The sequence below is a fragment of the Loxodonta africana genome, chromosome 6, assembly GCF_030014295.1.
Source record: "Loxodonta africana isolate mLoxAfr1 chromosome 6, mLoxAfr1.hap2, whole genome shotgun sequence".
NCBI lineage: Eukaryota > Metazoa > Chordata > Mammalia > Proboscidea > Elephantidae > Loxodonta > Loxodonta africana.
The window spans coordinates 101,613,510-101,631,550 of record NC_087347.1 but is presented as its reverse complement, the minus strand read 5'-3'; positions in this window follow the sequence as shown (position 1 = coordinate 101,631,550).

Sequence of the window (18,041 nt, the reverse complement as noted above, 5' to 3'; positions counted from 1 at the left end):
CAATATAGGGAAGGTCATCTCAGCTGGACTGGACCAAAAGCAAAGAAGTTTCCTGGATAAACTGAATGCTTCAAAGGTCAGCGGAGCAAGGGCGGGTGTTTGGGGACTATGGTTTAAGGGGACTTCTAAGTCAATTGGCAAAATAATTTTATTATGAAAACATTCTGCATCCCACTTTGAATTGTGGCATCTGGGGTCTTAAATGCTAACAAGCGGCCATCTAAGATGCATCAATTGGTCTCAACCCACCTGGATCAAAGGAGAATGAAGAACAGCAAGGTCACACTATAACTATGAGCCCAAGAGACAGAAAGGGCCACAGGAACCAGAGACTTACATCATCCTGAGACCAGAAGAACTAGATGGTGCCTGGCCACAACAGATGACTGCCCTGACAGGGAGCACAACAGAGAACCCCTGAGGGAACAGGAGATCAGTGGGATGCAGACCCCAAATTCCATAAAAAGACCAGACTTAACGGTCTGACCGAGACTAGAAGAATCCCGGTGGTCACGGTCCCCAAACCCTCTGTTGGCCCACGACAGGAACCATTCCCGAAGACAACTCATCAGACATGGAAGGGTCTGGACAATGGGTGGGAGAGAGATGATGATGAAGAGTGAGCTACTTGTATCAGGTGGACACTTGAGACTGTGTTGGCATCTCCTGTCTGGAGGGGAGATAGGAGGGTAGAGAGGGTTAGAAACTGGCAAAATTGTCACAAAAGGAGAGACTGGAAGGACTGACTCATTAGGGGGAGAGTAAGTGGGAGTATGGAGTAAGGTGTATATAAGCTTATATGTGACAGACTGACTTGATTTGTAAACGTTCACTTAAAGCTCAATAAAAATTATTACAAAAAAAGAAAATTGTTGTTGTTAGTTGCCGTCGAGTTGATTCTAACTCATGGCGACCCCATGTATATAGAGTAGAATTACTCCATAGGGTGTTCAAGTTTGTGACCTTTGGAAGCAGATCACTAGGACTGTCTTCCCAGATGCCTGTGGGTAGGTTTAAGCTGCCAGCATTTCAGCTAGTAGTCCAGTGCTTAATCATTTGCATCACCCAGGGACTACCTAATATCTTGAATGGAGTTCCTGGGTGGTGCAAATGGTTAAAACATTCATTCCCTAAACAAAAGGGTGACAGTTCGAATCCACACAGAAGAGCCTTCGAAGAAAGGCCTGCTGATCTACTTTGGAAAAATCAGCTATTGAAAACCTTATGGAGCGCAGTTCCAATACACATGAGGTCACCATGAGTTGGAGTCAACTCTAAGTCAACAGGTTTTAACTGGTTAATATCTTGCATACATTTTATAAATTAAAGAAACAGTTTTTAAAGTTAAATTTTAAGGTGCTATTAATGTGTGAACATACGAGTGTTCAATGTAACCAAATTTATGTACGCTAAAATAACAATTTCTGTATTAATATTACAAGCATAGTTATGGCCCAGTTTATAATCTTAAATTGCAAGCAATGGGCGTATATTTAAGTATCTATAATGATGATGAAGAGGTAGAAAAGTAAGAAACAACTTAGAATCTATGTTCAATCTGAAAAAATAAAAATAAACATTGGGAAAACTCATAAGTTCATCTAAAAGAAGTATGAACACTAAAATTACCAAGTGGAGCTAAAAAAGATGAACTAAATTAGCTAGTTAAGTAGGACCCTTGTTAATATTTTTGAAAAATAAACAATTAGGACTGGATGATCCTTAAGGTTCTATCTGGTAGATATCTGTGTAATACCCAAGTATGTCTACCAACTGGCTCACCACAACCTGTATGTGGAAATTCTTCTCTTGGGTTACCAGTTGGAACCTAACCAACAAATCCCCTAAGAAAAGAAAATGGATTGAATCAGGGAGTCAGGATGAGATGATACCTGAAGAAGAAAAGCAACCGAAATGGCTGAAAAACCAAAGTACATGGTCAGGCCACTTCGAGGATACTTTAGTGTCCTGCTAGGGGATTTCAGCCCTGTATGCTTTTTTTTTTTTTTTTTTTAATGCTAACAGAAAAACATAGACTTTGTTCTTCCAGTTCATAGAATTTTTTAACCCTTAAAAGCCTGCATCACCAGCAGTTGCCATCGAGTCAGTTCCAACTCATGGAGACCCCGCGTGTGTCAGAGTAGAACTGCACTCCACAGGGCTTTCAGTGACTGATTGTTCCAAAGTGGATCACAGACCTTACTTCTGAGGTGTCTCTGGGTGGGCTCAAACCTCCAATCTTCCTGTTAGTGGCTGAGCTCATTAAGCTTTTCACCACTCAGGAATTTAAAAAACTGCAAAGTCAAGTAAATTAAAAAAAAAAAAAAAAAAAAAAAAAAAACCTTTCCATATTACAATAAGAAAACTAGCTCAGAAAAATTAGAGAGTCTTGTTCAAGTTCACAGAACTGGAAAAAGAGCTGAGATAGGAACTCTGGTCTTTTGACACTCATAGCAGAGGTGCTTCCCTTAACCCCACAAAGCGATTTCTTCAAGTGATTAAAAGCAAACGCCTAACACAAATCCTGATTACCAAGTACTGCTGAATGTTAGCAATGTTCCAGCCATGTGTGGCTTATACTGAAAGGTTTACAGCACAGAGGTTGGAGAAAAATACACATCTTAAAATCGTTAAAAAAATAATAATAAGATTAAAATTCTGAAACATAATAAATACAAAAGGAGCCAATGATAAATATTACTTGGAACCTTGTTCTGAGTCTTGGCTTCAAGCGAAGGGAGTTCCCAGAGAAATGTTAAGAGAGAGATCACTCTGGGAGTGAGTTTTGAAACTTCCCATCTTTTTTGGTCTGGCAAATTTGCATGTGCAATTACTACATTTGCATGCCTAATTACTCCACAGGAAGCCACATATGCCAATTGGCATTTGAAAACCTGTTAACTGCTTATACTGAAGGGTGGCCCTTTAAAATGCTGGCCCTAGGAATCTAATCACTAGAAATGGGTCAGATGAGTCAAAGTGTGAGAGAAAGATGGCCCATTTTGAAGTGATCTAAGTGCACACAAGGAGAAATGATTGATGCTCAAGTAGAAGAAATACTGGGTTTGGAGAAAGTACTTTAGAAACCAGCTGAATCCGCGGGGAAAGCATCTCAGGCATTAACTAATTGGATTAGCTGCAGTGTTTTCTGTGGATCCTAAGGAATTCACATGTTATAGATTAAAATCTTCTAACAACTCAGGCCACAGAGGTGGGGAGGCTCTTCTGCTAGTAAACATTTAGTCCTGTGGACTCCAAATGTATGCCCACCTCTGCTTCCTCTAAAAGCAAATTGAATATATTCGCGTGTGTGCCTTCTTTTTTTTTTTTTTAACTCCTGTATTTCATAAACAGAATTTTTGGGAGAAAACAAATAATAACACTGAACCCTTCACTGCAGTAGAACAAAGATTGTCTGCTCTCCCAGCATTGTGTAACTTCCTCCTACCTGGAGGCAATGTGGTATAATAGGTTTCATTGCTTCTCAAGCTATTTCTATAGCTCAGGATAATCCTGTACTATAGCCTTCTCTCTCTGCCATGTAAAAATGAGGGTTTGAAGGTCTGCAGGGCCAGGTACACCCCTTGGAAGCCATACACGTAATTGTAAATCACTAGATCACCTAGGATATAGGAAGAAAAATCAGGTTAGGGGTGTGAACTCCAAAAAATGATGTGGCCTGGTGTACAAAAATGCCTGCTTGCAAACACCCTCAAATCCCACTGTAGGGCATTTATTTTGGACTGTAAGATTTCACTCTGAAGCCTATCTAAGTGGTTTTTATTTTCCCTAAGCAAGCCATGGACACAATCTATAAATTAAATCCTTGAAAATGGAAAGATAGAAACTAGATAGTATTTTTATACACCCTCGCCTTTGAAATCTTCCCTTTTCAGTGCATTGTGCAAATGTATTTTTGCTTTGACTTTATGTAAAGATCTATGCTCCCAATAACCAAAGCTATGCCTTTTCAAATGAGAACTCAAAGTTCTTGACTATCCACACCATCAAATATTACTCCTCATTACAGCAGTAAAATATGGTGAGCTTCCAAGCAATCAAATTTTTTCCCAATTTCAAGTACTGCATGGTTTATCCTTAAAAAAAGACAAATATTAAAAGCAAGCATTTCAATGTATAAACACATTCTTTTGTTGTTGTTACTTCCCATCGAATTGCCTCTGACTCACAGTGACCCTGTGTACAACAAAACGAAACACTGCCCAGTCCTGCACCATCATCACAATCTTTGCTAGGTTTGAGCCCATTGTTACAGCCACTGTGTCAATCCATCTCATTGAGGGCCTTTCTCTTTTTCTCTGTCACTCTATTAAACATGATGTCCTTCTCCAGGGACTGGTCCCTCCTGATAACATGTCCAAAGTACATAAGAAGAAGTCTCACCATCCTCCTTTCTAAGGATCATTCTGGCCACACTTCTTCCAAGACAGATTTGTTTGTTTTTCTGGCAGTCTATGGTATAGTCAATATTCTTCACCAACACCATAAATCAAAGGCATCAATTCTTCTTTCATCTTCCTTATTCACCACCCAGGTTTCTCATGCACGCATAGGGGTTATTAAAAGTACGATGGCTGGCCGTTAGGCCATGGGGATATCGAAAAGAGGCAGTCGAGGTGGGGCCAAGATGGCAGAATAGCCACATGCTTCCTGCAATCCCTCTTACAACAAAAAACAAACAAAACAAGTGAAACAATTATATTTATGACAACCTAGGAGCCCTGAACATCAAACACAAAGTTAGAAAATGGACTGAGCAGCAGAGGGAGGGAGAGTCAGTTCAGAAGTGGAGAGGAGTTACTGGACTTGAATCACTGGGATCCCTCAGGCACCATTCCTGGGAGCAGCTGCGGCAAGCTGGTGGTAGCATTCAGCCACAGTTTCCTCAGGAGAAGCAGCCAGCCGCACAGCCTACTCACACCTTTGGAACCAGAGAAGAATGGCACTCTCAGCAAAAACTAAGTACTTGCACACATTTTACCACAATCCCAGTCCCTAAGCTGGCTTCAGTGGCTGGTGATTTCCCTGGGTCTGTGATAGGCCTTACTGAGTGCCCAGAGCCATTCTCCCAGCCTCGGAATAGGAATAAATTCACAACTGGGGGAAAAGATAATTTGGCAGCTCCACCAACTGGGGGAGCTCAGGAAAGAAGCAGGTCCTGTCCAGGCATAAATGGTCCACGGACTGTGAATGCCTTTCCCCTCTCCATGGACCTGTGTGGGCCTATTTCAGGAGAATAGGTCCTTGTTGGCAGACTGTAACCATTTCAGCTGTGTGGTGAAAGGGTGGGTGTTTGATATTTGACACTGCTTTGCCTAATAAACAGAGTTCTCACCTACCCAAATCAAGGGCATAAGGACTGGTGGCTCCACTCAGGTCAACCAGCCACCCACGAAAGGGGTCCAAGGATAACTGGTACCTTTCAGTCCTTACAACCAAAAGCTTTGGGTGCTCATGGTCCATCTGCAGAGATCACCCACCTGAAAGTTCTATGGAACAGGGACACACTTTTCTCACAGACACTCGGGGGACGGTTCTCAGCCCCCTGCCTTGTTAAGAGCGTGACTCCCTGCTGCTACCAGATACTGGTACCTACACCAATCACACCTGCCCCTCTAAGACTGTAGGACAGAGCCTCTACCACACACTTGATGATCAGCTACCTGGACACCTGAGTTGAATTCATGCAAGAAAAGTAAATGAACTCCTAGACTGATATGCCTGATAACAGCTCTAGCCATCTGATGACAGGATGTCAGAGCTTCAAAGGTGAAAATAATCAAGCTAGCTCACTCAAGCAACGAACCTATTTGGGCATATCAAAACAAAACAAAGCAATAAGCTAGGATACAGAAAGCAAATATAAACTAATAGATGCCTCAGAGAAAACAGTCAATATCAAGTCACTTAAAGAAACAGACCATGATCACTTTAACAAGCTCTCAAAACAAAGAATCAATGGAACTTCTGGATGAACTTACCTTCCTGGAATTACCAGATGATGAATTCAAAAGATTGATATAGAACTCTTCAAGACATCAGGAACAAGATTAGAAACAGATCAGGTAATATGCAGAACAAGCCAAGGAACACACAGATAAAGTAGTTGAAGAAATTAAAAAGGTTATTCAAGAACATAATGAAAAACTTAATAAGATGCAAGATTCCACAGAAAGACAGTGATCAGAAACTGAGGAAATTAACAATAAAATTACAGAATTAAACAGCTCAGTATAAAGGCAAAACAACCAGAGGAGCAGAATTGAGCAAGTGGAAGGCAGAATTGGTGAACTTGAAGATAAAGCACTTGGCACCAATATATTTGAAGAAAATCAGATAAAAGAATTTAAAAAAATGAAGAAACCTGAAGAATTATGTGTGACTCTATCAAGAGAAATAACCTACCAGTGACTGGAGTACCAGAAAAGGGAGGGATAACAGAAAATACAGAGAGAATTGTTGAAGATTTCTTGGCAGAAACCTTCCCTGATATCATGAAAGGTGAGAAGATATCTATCTAAGATGCTCATCGAACTCCTCATAAGGTAGATTTTAAAAGAAAGTAACCAAGACATATAATCGATCTTGCCAAAACCAAAGATAAAGAGAAAATATTAAGAGCAGCTAGGGATAAAAGAAAAGTCACCTACAAAGGAGAGTCAATAAGAATAAGCTTGGAATACTCAGCAGAAACCGTGTGGGCAAAAAGGCAATGGGAAGACTTATTTAAAGCATTGAAGGAAAAAAATTGTCAGCCAAGAATCACATATCCAGCAAAAATGTCCCTCAAATATGAAGGTGAAATTAGGATATTTCCAGATAAACAGAAGTTCAGGGAATTTGTCAAAACTACAAGAAATACTAAACGGAGTACTTTGATTAAAAACTTTGATTAGAAGATCAATAATACCAGGTATCAACCCAAGGCTAGAACGCCGGACAGAGCAATCAGATATCAACTCGGACAGGGAAATCACAAAAACAAATCAGGATAAAAAAACACTCAAAACAGGGAAACACCGAAGTTATTATGTAAAAGAAGACAACATTAAAACAATAAAGAGGGACTAAGAAATGCAGGCATAGATCTTTCCTATGGAGAGGAAGACAAGGCTATATAAAGAAATAAAAGTTAGGTTTAAACTTAGAAAAATAGGGCTAAATATTAAGGTAACCACAAAGGTGACTAACTATACTACTCATCAAAATAACATACAAGGAAAAAATAGAGATTCAGCAGAAACAAAATCAATGACAACAAATAAGAGGGAGACAGTATATAAAGGTAAACCACTCAGCACAAAAAATTAAGTGGGAAGAATAAACTGTCAACAACACACAAAAGAGACTTCAAAATAATAGCACTAAACTCATACCTATCTATAGTTATGCTGAATGAAATGGACTAAATGCACCAATAAAGAGACATAGACTGGCACAATGGATAAAAAAACACAATCCATCTGTATGCTGCCTATGAGAGACATGCCTTAGACTTAGAGACACAAACTAAAACTCAAAGGATGAAAAAAAAAAATATCAAGCAACGACAATCAAAAAACAGCAGGAGTGGCAATATTAATTTCTGACAAAACAGACTTTAAAGTTAAATCCACCACAAAGGACAAGGAAGGACACAATATAATAATTAAAGGGACAATGTAACAGGAGGATATAACCATGTTAAATGTTTATGCACCCAATGACAGGGCTACAAGATACATAAAACAAACTCTAATAGCATAGAAGAGTGAGATAGACAGCTCCACGATCATAGTAGCAGAGTTCAACACACCACTTTCGGTGAAGGAAAGGACATCCAGCAAGAAACTCAATAAACACATGGAAGATCTAAATGCCACAATCAACCAACTTGACCTCATGCATATACAGAACACTCCACCCAACAGGGGCCAAGTATACTTTCTTTTCTAGTCCACATGGAATGTTCTTTAGTATAGACCACATATCAGGTCATAAAGCAAGCCTTAGCAGAATCCAAAACATCGAAATATTACAATGCCTCTTCTCTGACCATAAGGCCATAAAAGTAGAAATCAATAACATAAAAAGCAAGGAAAAGAAATCAAACACTTGGAAACTGAACAATACCCTGATCAAAACAATGGGTTACAGAAGACATTAAGGATGGAATAAAGAAGTTCATAGAGTCTAATGAAAATGAAAACACTCCCTAACAATCTTTGGGACACAGCGAAAGCAGTGCTCAGGGGTCAATTTATATCAATAAATGCACACATCCAAAAAGAAGAAAGGGCCAAAATCAAAGAATTATCTCTACAACTTGAACAGATAGGCAGCAACAAAAGAAACCCTCAGGCACTAGAAGAAAGCAAATAATAAAAATTAGAGCACAATTAAATGAAATAGAAAACAAAAACAATTGAATTACCAAGACCAAAAGCTGGTTCTTTGAAAACATTAACAAAATCGATAAACCATTGTCCAAACTGACAAAAGAAAAACAGATGAGGAAGCAAATAAATGGAATAAGAAATGAGATGAGTGAGAGTACAACTGACCCAACTGAAATTATAAGAATCATATCAGGTTACTACAAAAAATTGTACTATAACAAATTTGTGAAAATCTAGAAGAAATGGGTGAAATCCTGGAAACATACTACCTACCTAAACTAACACAAAGATAGAACAACTAAACAGACTCATAACAAAAGAAGAGATTGAAAAGGTAATCAAAAAACTCCCCCCCCCCACTCCCCAAAAAAAAGCCCTGGCCCTGATGGCTTCACTACAGAGTTCTACCAAACCTTCAAAGAAGAGTTAACGCCACTACTAATAAAAGTATTTCAGAGTGTAAAAAAGGAAGGAATATTCCCACACTCATTCTATGAAGCCAGAATATCCCTGATACCAAAACCAGGTAAGGACACCACAAAAAAAAAAAATTACAGACCTATATCCCTCATGAACTTAGATGCAAAAATCCTCAACAAAATTCTAGCCAATAAGATTCAACAACATATCAAAAAAAATCACCATGACCAAGTGGGATTCATTACAGGTATGCAGGGATAGGAAACCCTTGTGGCGTAGTGGTTAAGTGCTACGGGTGCTAACCAAAAGGTTGGCAGTTCAAATCTGCCAGGTGCTCCTTGGAAACTCTAATGGGCAGTTCTGCTCTGTTCTCTAGGGCCACTATGAGTCAGAATCGACTCGACGGCACTAGGTTTGGTTTAGGGTTTGATGCAGGGTTTGGTTCAACATTAGAAAAACAATTAATGTCATCCATCATAAAAATAAAACAAAAGACAAGAACCACATGATTTTATCAATTGATGCAGAAAAGGCTTTTGACAAAGCCCAACACTCATTCATGATAAAAACTCTCAGCAAAATAGGAATAGAAGGAAAATTCCTCAACATCATAAACGGCATTTATACAAAGCCAACAGCCAACATCATCCTAAGTGGAGAGAGCCTGAAAGCACTCTTCCTGAGGTCAGGAACCAGACAAGGATGCCTGTTATCACTACTCTTATTCAACATTGTACTGGAGGTCTTTACCAGAGCAATTAGGCTAGATTAAGAAATAAAGGGCATCCAGACTGGTAAGGAAGAAGTAAAAGTATCTCTATTTTCAGATCTACATGCTCTTATACACAGAAAACCCTAAAGAATCCTCCAGAAAACTACTGAATCCAATAGTTCAGCAGAGTATTGGGATACAAGATAAAAATACAAAAATCAGTTGGATTCCTCTACATCAACAAAAAGAACATCGAAAAGGAAATCACCAAATCAATACAATTAACAGTAGCCCCCAAAAAGAGATTGAAAAGGTAATCAAAAAACTACCCCCGTCCAAAAAAAAAAAAAATACTTAGGAATAAATCTTACCAGTGATGTAAAAGACATATACAAAGAAAACTACAAGACACTGCTGCAAGAAACCAAAAGAGACCTATACAAGTGGAAAAATATACCTTGCTCATGGATAGGAAGACTAATGTTGTAAAAATGTCTATCCTACCAAAAGCCATCTATAGATATAACGCAATTCTGATCCAAATTCCAACGACATTTTTTAATGAGATGGAGAAACAAATCACTATCTTCATATGGAAGGGAAAGAGTCCCCGGATAAGTGAAGCATTACTGAAGAAGAACAAAGTGGGAGGCCTCACTCTACCTGATTTTAGAACCTATCATACCACCACAGTAGTCAAAACAGCCTGGTACTGGTACAACAGCAGATATATAGACCAATAGAACAGAATTGAGAATCCAGACATAAATTCATCCACCTTTTATGAGCAGCTGATATCTGACAAAGGCCCAAAGTCAGTTAAATAGGGAAAAGACAGTCTCTTTAGCAAATGGTGCTGGCATAACTGGATATCCATCTGCAAAAAAAAAAAAGAAACAAGACTCATACCTCACACCATGCACAAAAAAGAACCCAAAATGGATCAAAGACTTACATATAAGATCATGGAAGAAAAAAAAGGGGCAATGCTAAGAGCCCTGATACATGGCATAAATAGTATAGGAATCATTACTAACAGTACAGAAGAGAAACTAGATAACTGGGAGCTTCTCAAAATCAAACACCTATGCTCATCCAAAGACTTCACCAAAAGAGTAAAAAGATTATCTACTGGCTGGGAAAAAGCTTTTAGCTATGATATTTCTGATCAGCGCCTGATCTCTAAAATCTACATAATACTGCAAAAACTCAACTACAAAGAGACAAATAACCCAATTAAAAAATGGGCAAAAGATATGAACGGACGCTTCACTAAAGAAGACATTCAGGTAGCTAATAGATACATGAGGAAGTGCTCACGATCATTAACCATCAGAGAAATGCAAATCAAAATTTCAATGAGATTCCATCTCACTCCAACAAGGCTGGCATTAATCCAAAAAACACAAAATACTAAATATTGGAGAAATTGTGGAGAGACTGGGACACTTACACACGACTGGTTGGAATGTAAAATGGTACAATCACTTTGGATATCAATTTGGAACTTCCTCAGAAAGCTAGGAAAAAAAAAATTACCACATGATCCTGTAATCCCACTCCTTGGAGTATATCCTAGAGAATTAAGAGCCTTTACAAGAACAGATATATGCACACCCATGTTCATTGCAGCTGTGTTTATAATAGCAAAAAGATGGAAACCACCAAGGTGCCCATCAACAGATGAATGGATAAATAATTTATGGTATATTCACACAATGGAATACTACGCATTGATAAAGAACAATGTTGAGTCCATGAAACATTTCATAACATGGAGGAATATGGAAGGCATTATGCTGAGTGAAAGTAGTCAGTTGCAAAAGGACAAATATTGTATAAGACCACTGTTACAAGAACTAGAGAAATCGTTTAAACAGAGAAGAAAACATTCTTTGATGCTTATGAGTGGGGGAGGGAGGGAGAGAAGGAGAAGGGTTTTCACTTATTAGATAGTAGGTAAGAATTATTTTAAGTGACGGGAAAAACAACACACAATACAGGCAAGGTCAGCACAACTGGACTAAACTAAAAGCAATGAAGTTTCCTGAATAAACTGAATGCTTCGAAGGCCAGTGTAGCAGGGGCGGGGTTTGGGGACCATGGTTTCAGAGGACATGTAAGTCAATTGGAATAATGAAATCTATTAAGAAAATATTCTGCATCCAACTTTGGAGAGTGGCTTCTGGGGTATTAAATGCTAGCAAGCAGGCATCTAAGATGCATCAATGGGTCTCAATCCACCTGGAGCAAAAGAGAATGAAGAACACCAAAGACACAAGGTAATTATGAGCCCAAGAGACAGAAAGGTCCACATAAACCAGAGACTGCATCGGCCTGAGACCAGAAGAGCTAGATGGTGCCCAATTATAACTGATGACTGCCCTGACAGGGAGCTCAAGAGAGAACCCCTGAGGGAGCAGGAGAGCAGTGGGATGCAGACCCCAAATTCTCGTAAAGAGACCAGACTTAATGGTCTGACTGAGACTAAAAGGACCCCGGAGGTCATGGTACCCAGAACTTCTGTTAGCCCAAGACAGGAACCATTCCTGATGCCAACTCTTCAGACAGAAATTGGGCTGGACTATGTGATAGAAAATGATACTGGTGAAGAATGAGCTTCTTGGATCAAGTAAACACATGAGACTATGTTGGCATCTCCTGTCTGGAGGGGAGATGAGAGAGCAAAGGGAGTCAGAAGCTGGCCGAATATATGTGAAAATAGAGAGTGGAGGGAAGGAGTGTGCTGTCTCATTAAGTGGAGAGCAGTTAGGAGTATATAGCAAGGTGAATATAAATTTTTGTAGGAGAGGCTGACTTGATTTGTAAACTTGCACTTAAGCACAAAAAAAAATAAAAAAAAAAAAAGTACCGTGGCTTCAGTCAGGTATTGTGTAGTCCTCAAAATGACATCTTTGCTTTTTAACACTTTGAAGAAATCTTTTGCAGCAGATCTACCCAATACAATATGTCATTTTATTTCTTGACTGCTGCTTTCATGGGTGTTGACTGTGGATCCAAGTAAAATGAAAATTCTTGGCAACTTCAACCTTTTCTCCATTTATCATGATGTTGTTTATTGGTCCAGCTGTGAGGATTTTTGTCTTTTTTAGTTGTGATGTGATCATTACTGAAGTCTGTAGTTTTTAATCTTCATCAGCAGGTGCTTCAATTCTGCTTCACTTTCAGCAATCAAGGTTGTGCCACGTACATATCACAGATCTTAATGAGACTTCCTCCAACCATGATGCCACCTTCTTCTTCATATAATCCAGTTTCTCAGATTATATGTTCAGTATACAGATTGAGTAAGTACATTGAAAAGATACAACACTGATGCACACTCAGCTGCTAACTAAAAAGCCAGAGGTTTGAACCCACCAGCTGCTCCGTGGGAGAAAAATGTGGCAGTCTCCTCCTATAAAGACTACAGCCTTGAAAACTCTACGAGGGAGTTCCACACATTCTTCATTGCCGTTATATAGGAGAAATGGAACTGTGGAAGCAACACTATTCTGGGAATTTGTATATCTAGAGTCTGTAAAAATACTAATGGCTTTCGTGGTTCCTTCTTCCAATCCAAACTGAACTCAAAGTGATCAATACCTTTTGCCATTCGTTTCTCATATAGTCCACTCGAGAGACAGCTTCTCTGACCACCATATGGGAAGTAGCCACCTTGTCCCTATTCCTTTACTCGCTATCACTACACCTAGCTTCATGGTGTTCCAAGCTCTTTTCTGTCTCTAAAACTGTCTTTCTGTTTATTTATTTATCTTAGTCTCTCTCACCCAAACCACTAGAAGGTAAGGTCCATGACATTAGAAACGATGCCATTGTTTTCTTCATGATACCTTCATCACCAAGAACAAAACCTGACATATATTAACTTCGTGAATGTTTCCAATTAATTTATTGATCATCTATTAAATGCCAGATGATTTTTAAAGCATTACTCCATTTAAGCCTCAATGCATCTTATGGAAAAATATTGTACAAGAAAGCTGAGATACTGAGAAGCTGAGTGTCTTGTCCAAATTGTCATAGTTAATAAGTGTGAGGTTTTTTTTTTTTTTTTTAATAGTTTTATAGTTTCCTACTATCAAGGCTATTTCTTTTCACCACATGTTTACTTTATCCTAAATTGTGGCATGGTTATTAAGGGTGACCCTAAATAAATAATTCCATATGGCCAAATATTTAAAAAAAGATGTTTAGACTATGTATTCTTTTTAAATTCTCCATTAATTGTAGAGTTCCATGACTTTAATACTCTTACCTTTTCCATGGCAATTATTGTAAATATTTTACCTCTCCAAGGGGCAAACATACTTTTCAAAAGGCCAATATACATTTTGATTTTTATCAAAGCAAATGATACATAAATTAAGAATTTCCATATAACAATTGGTCTGCTGTTATTAAAACGCATCTATTCAAAACTCTTCCCCTGAAAATAATTAAAATAAAGGTGCGTTTTGTCAATACAAGCCTACAAAGAAGAGAGGGAGGGAGGTGAGTCTGAGAGTCTTACCACTAAACTCTGAAGAAAAACTTTTACTATAACTTACAGGAATGTCAGAGCCTCTTTCATTCTTCCTCTCTCAGATGAATTTTAGTTAAAAGCAAATGTCATCCAATACAGGCTGTAATGTTTTCTTCATTTTTTAAGCATGCTACTGCCAATTATGTCTGATTTTAAAATGTTTCCAGTTTTTAAAGAATCACTAAACTTAAGATATAAATATCTTGGTTCTTTTGAGAATTTTATTTGCTAAAAAGAATGAACAAAATGTAAATTGGTTTGCCTTTTTTGGCTGTAGTTAAACTTTTGTATAAAGGAAATATACAAGTTTCAGTATAATTCATGATAGTCTATGAATTCTGGAACAAAGTTTTTAAAAGTAAATTAGAACCAATTACTGATTTTTAAAAAACTCAATTTATCCAACAGTTTCTCTCTCTTGCTCACTTCTTTATGTAAAAGAATTTAACCAAAGAAAGCCAGCATTCTAATTCAATTTCTCCTCCAAAGTATATAATTTTATTTCATCATAATGGCTGCTTTTATTTCCAGGGTCAGATTTTATTTAAATTTCAGTCCATTAGGAACAAAAACTTGCCATTTTCTGATAAACAAAATCAGCAGGGGAGCCTCTTCAAACGAGAAATGTATTCCCATCGACCTTTGTTTTATTTGATCTAAATGACAGGTATACACCACTTTTCCTGTGTTTACTTTTAAAGATTCTGGAAAAAAAAGGGGGTGACATTTTTAACAACAAAACTAGCAATCACCCTAGTAATCCTGTGACAGGCAGATGGAAGAAATGATAAAAAGATGTAATCCATTGCTTTAGACCACCAAAGAGGCCTAATATGAGTCATTAACAGAAAACCGTTAATTTTCTTTTTCTTTTTTTCCCCCTCTTTGACTGTTGTTTGTAGAAGTGCCCAACCTCTTAGGAATTGGAACATTTAACTGTTTCTTGCTATTTTGCAAGAAGAACACAAAAGCATTAACAGAATGGAATCAAGCAATATGTCATTATACAGTTTAAGAAATCTGAGTGATGTAGGTAACATTTGTAGAGACTCTTAGGTAGAGCTTGATAGTAGCTAATAAGAAAAAATAACACATGTAACTGACTTTTAGGATTATAAAGGGCTTTCACAAATAGTATCTCATTTCCTGAACATCCTTATGAAAATCTCAGTTTTAGAAAGTAAATCATGTTCAAAACAGAAAACTAGAGCTGAGATTCTCTGTCTCCAAATACAAGACCATCTTTCTCCAAGTAGACTAACAAAAATATGGTGGTTTTTCAGACTGATAGGGATGGAAACAATCAGTGTCCTTCAAGTTTATTCTACAGAACATTGGTTTATTCTGCAGGACACCAGGTCTCTAGAATGTTAAAAGGTGTTGCACTAGGCGTAAAAGACTGATTCATGGACACGTGCACGCACACACACAAACACACATACATACACACACACGTGGATTTATTATACAAAGTAAAACACGTGCTTTTCAGCAGGATACCCAGAAACACTTAACACACTTACATGCATTGGTTATCTCTAAGGGGTGAAATCAGCATGCAGTGCTTCTTCAACTTATAATGATTGAAGAAATTTTTACTCTAAGGATTTCTAAAAAACAATGTTAATATATAATTTAGTGACTGCTGTACCAGAATCCTCCACTCTGTTGGACCTGTTTCTCTCTCTGTCTCTGTTGCTCTGTCTCTCTTATTTCTTTTTGTGGGTACAGACAATTAGGTAGAGATAGAGCTGGAGTCCCTGAATGGAGCATACCACTAGCATGCTCATTTGCTAACTGAAAGGTTGCAGGTTCAAGTTTATCCAGAGGCACCCCAGAAAAAAAAACCTGGTGGTCTACTTCAGAAAAAGCAGCCATTAAAAATACTTTGGTGTGCAGTTCTACCCTGACACACACAGGGTTGCCATGAGTTGAAACTGACTGGATGGAAATTGGTAACTAATATAGATATAGGAGATACACATATATACTGGCAGTCCTAGGGTTACGAACATCCAACTTATGGGCAATCCGTGCTTGCGTTTTAATGCTCTGTGAATTTTCCCTCACTTTTAGCAGTGGGTGGTGGGTTTTGCAACGATTAAAGCAACCTCACTCACAACAAATTCTTCATCACAATAACCTTTGCTTGCACGTGCAGCTTTAAAATCATTGTAAAGGCTTCCAGTCTTTTCTTGCACTTACCAAACCCATTGCTGTCAAGGAGATTTCGACTCATAGCGACCTTATAGGACAGAGTAGAACTGCTCCATAGGGTTTCCAAGGAGCACCTGGTGGATTTGAACTGCTGACCTTTTGGTTAGCAGCCATAGCACTTAACCACTAAGCCACCAGGGTTTCCTTCTTGCACTAAAGTAAGGCTAAGTAGAACCATATTCACCTGTTACCAACTTACAGTTTTGACATAAAGGCACAGTTAGATCTTGTTTGTAACCCAGGGACTACCTGTATAATGTATGTATACCCAGACCCGGTGCCGTCGAACATTATATGTATATGTATATGTATATGTATATGTATATGTATATGTATATGTATATGTATATGTATATGTATATGTATATGTATATGTATATGTATATGTATATGTATATGTATATGTATATGTATATGTATATGTATATGTATATGTATATGTATATGTATATGTATATGTATATGTATATGTATATGTATATGTATATGTATATGTATATGTATATGTATATGTATATGTATATGTATATGTATATGTATATGTATATGTATATGTATATACACACATATGCACACATTATGAACTCCTATTGGCACAGTGGTTAGAGCAGTTCCAAAAGGTCAGCTGTTTAAACCCACCCATGGCTCCATGGGAGAAAGATGTTGCAGTTTTCTTCCAGAAAGATTTCCAGCCTTGGAAACTCTATGGGGCAGTTCTACTCTGTTCTATAGGGTCCCTATGACTTGGAATCTACTCAGTGGCAGCAGTTTTTGCTTTTTTTTTAATAGACACATTGTATAAGTACATACATTATATGTATATATGTTTATACACAAGCCTATATATGAATGAAGGAGCCCTGGTTGCACAATGGTTAAGCACTCAGCTACTAGTTGAAAACTTGGTGGTTCGAACCCACCCAGCAGCTCTGAGGGAGAAAAGATCTGATGATCTGCTCCTGTAGAGATTCAGACACCCGCTGCCACTAAGTGAATTCTGACTTGTAGCAACCCTATAAAAAAAAACCCTATAGGACAGTGTAAAACTGCTCCATAGAGTTTCCAAGGCTGTAATCTTTACGGAAGAAGGCTGCCACATGTTTATCCCGCAGAGCCACTTGTGGGTTCAAACCCCCAGCCTTTCAGTAGCAGCCCAGTGCTTAACCATTACATCACCAGGGCTCCTTCCCGTAAAGATAATAGCCTAGAAAACTCTATGGTGTGCAGCTCTACTCTGTCATATGTGGTCACCCTGAATTGAAATCAACATCGTAGTACCTAAAAACAACAAAAACAAGCCCTATGTATGTGTGTGTGTTTTCCTCATTGTGCAAGTATGAAGATTCACTGCGGCTAAGCTGTTTCCAACCAACTTTAGAAGCCTGTTTCCCAATCACTCTGATATGACAGGTAATTAGCAATACACTTCAAAGCACCATAAATCTCAGTGCTTTTTCAGTCAATAAAGTATCAATAATGTAAATGTATTATTTAGGCGTGTTTCTTTTAACAAACTAGGATAGTTAAGGTTTTTATTTTTTCAAAATTAGGGATGACTTCTTCAGATACCACAAATAATTGGTTTACTTATGTGAGATGAGAAACCAAACACGATGGAAATTACTTAACCTTCACCCTATATGTTGTATTACTGGAGTTCTCAAAGACCAGATCCAGACTCTTAAAACAAAGCAGAGCATATACGTTAGTCCCATATCTCAGGTCATGTCTTGCCACCATCAATACT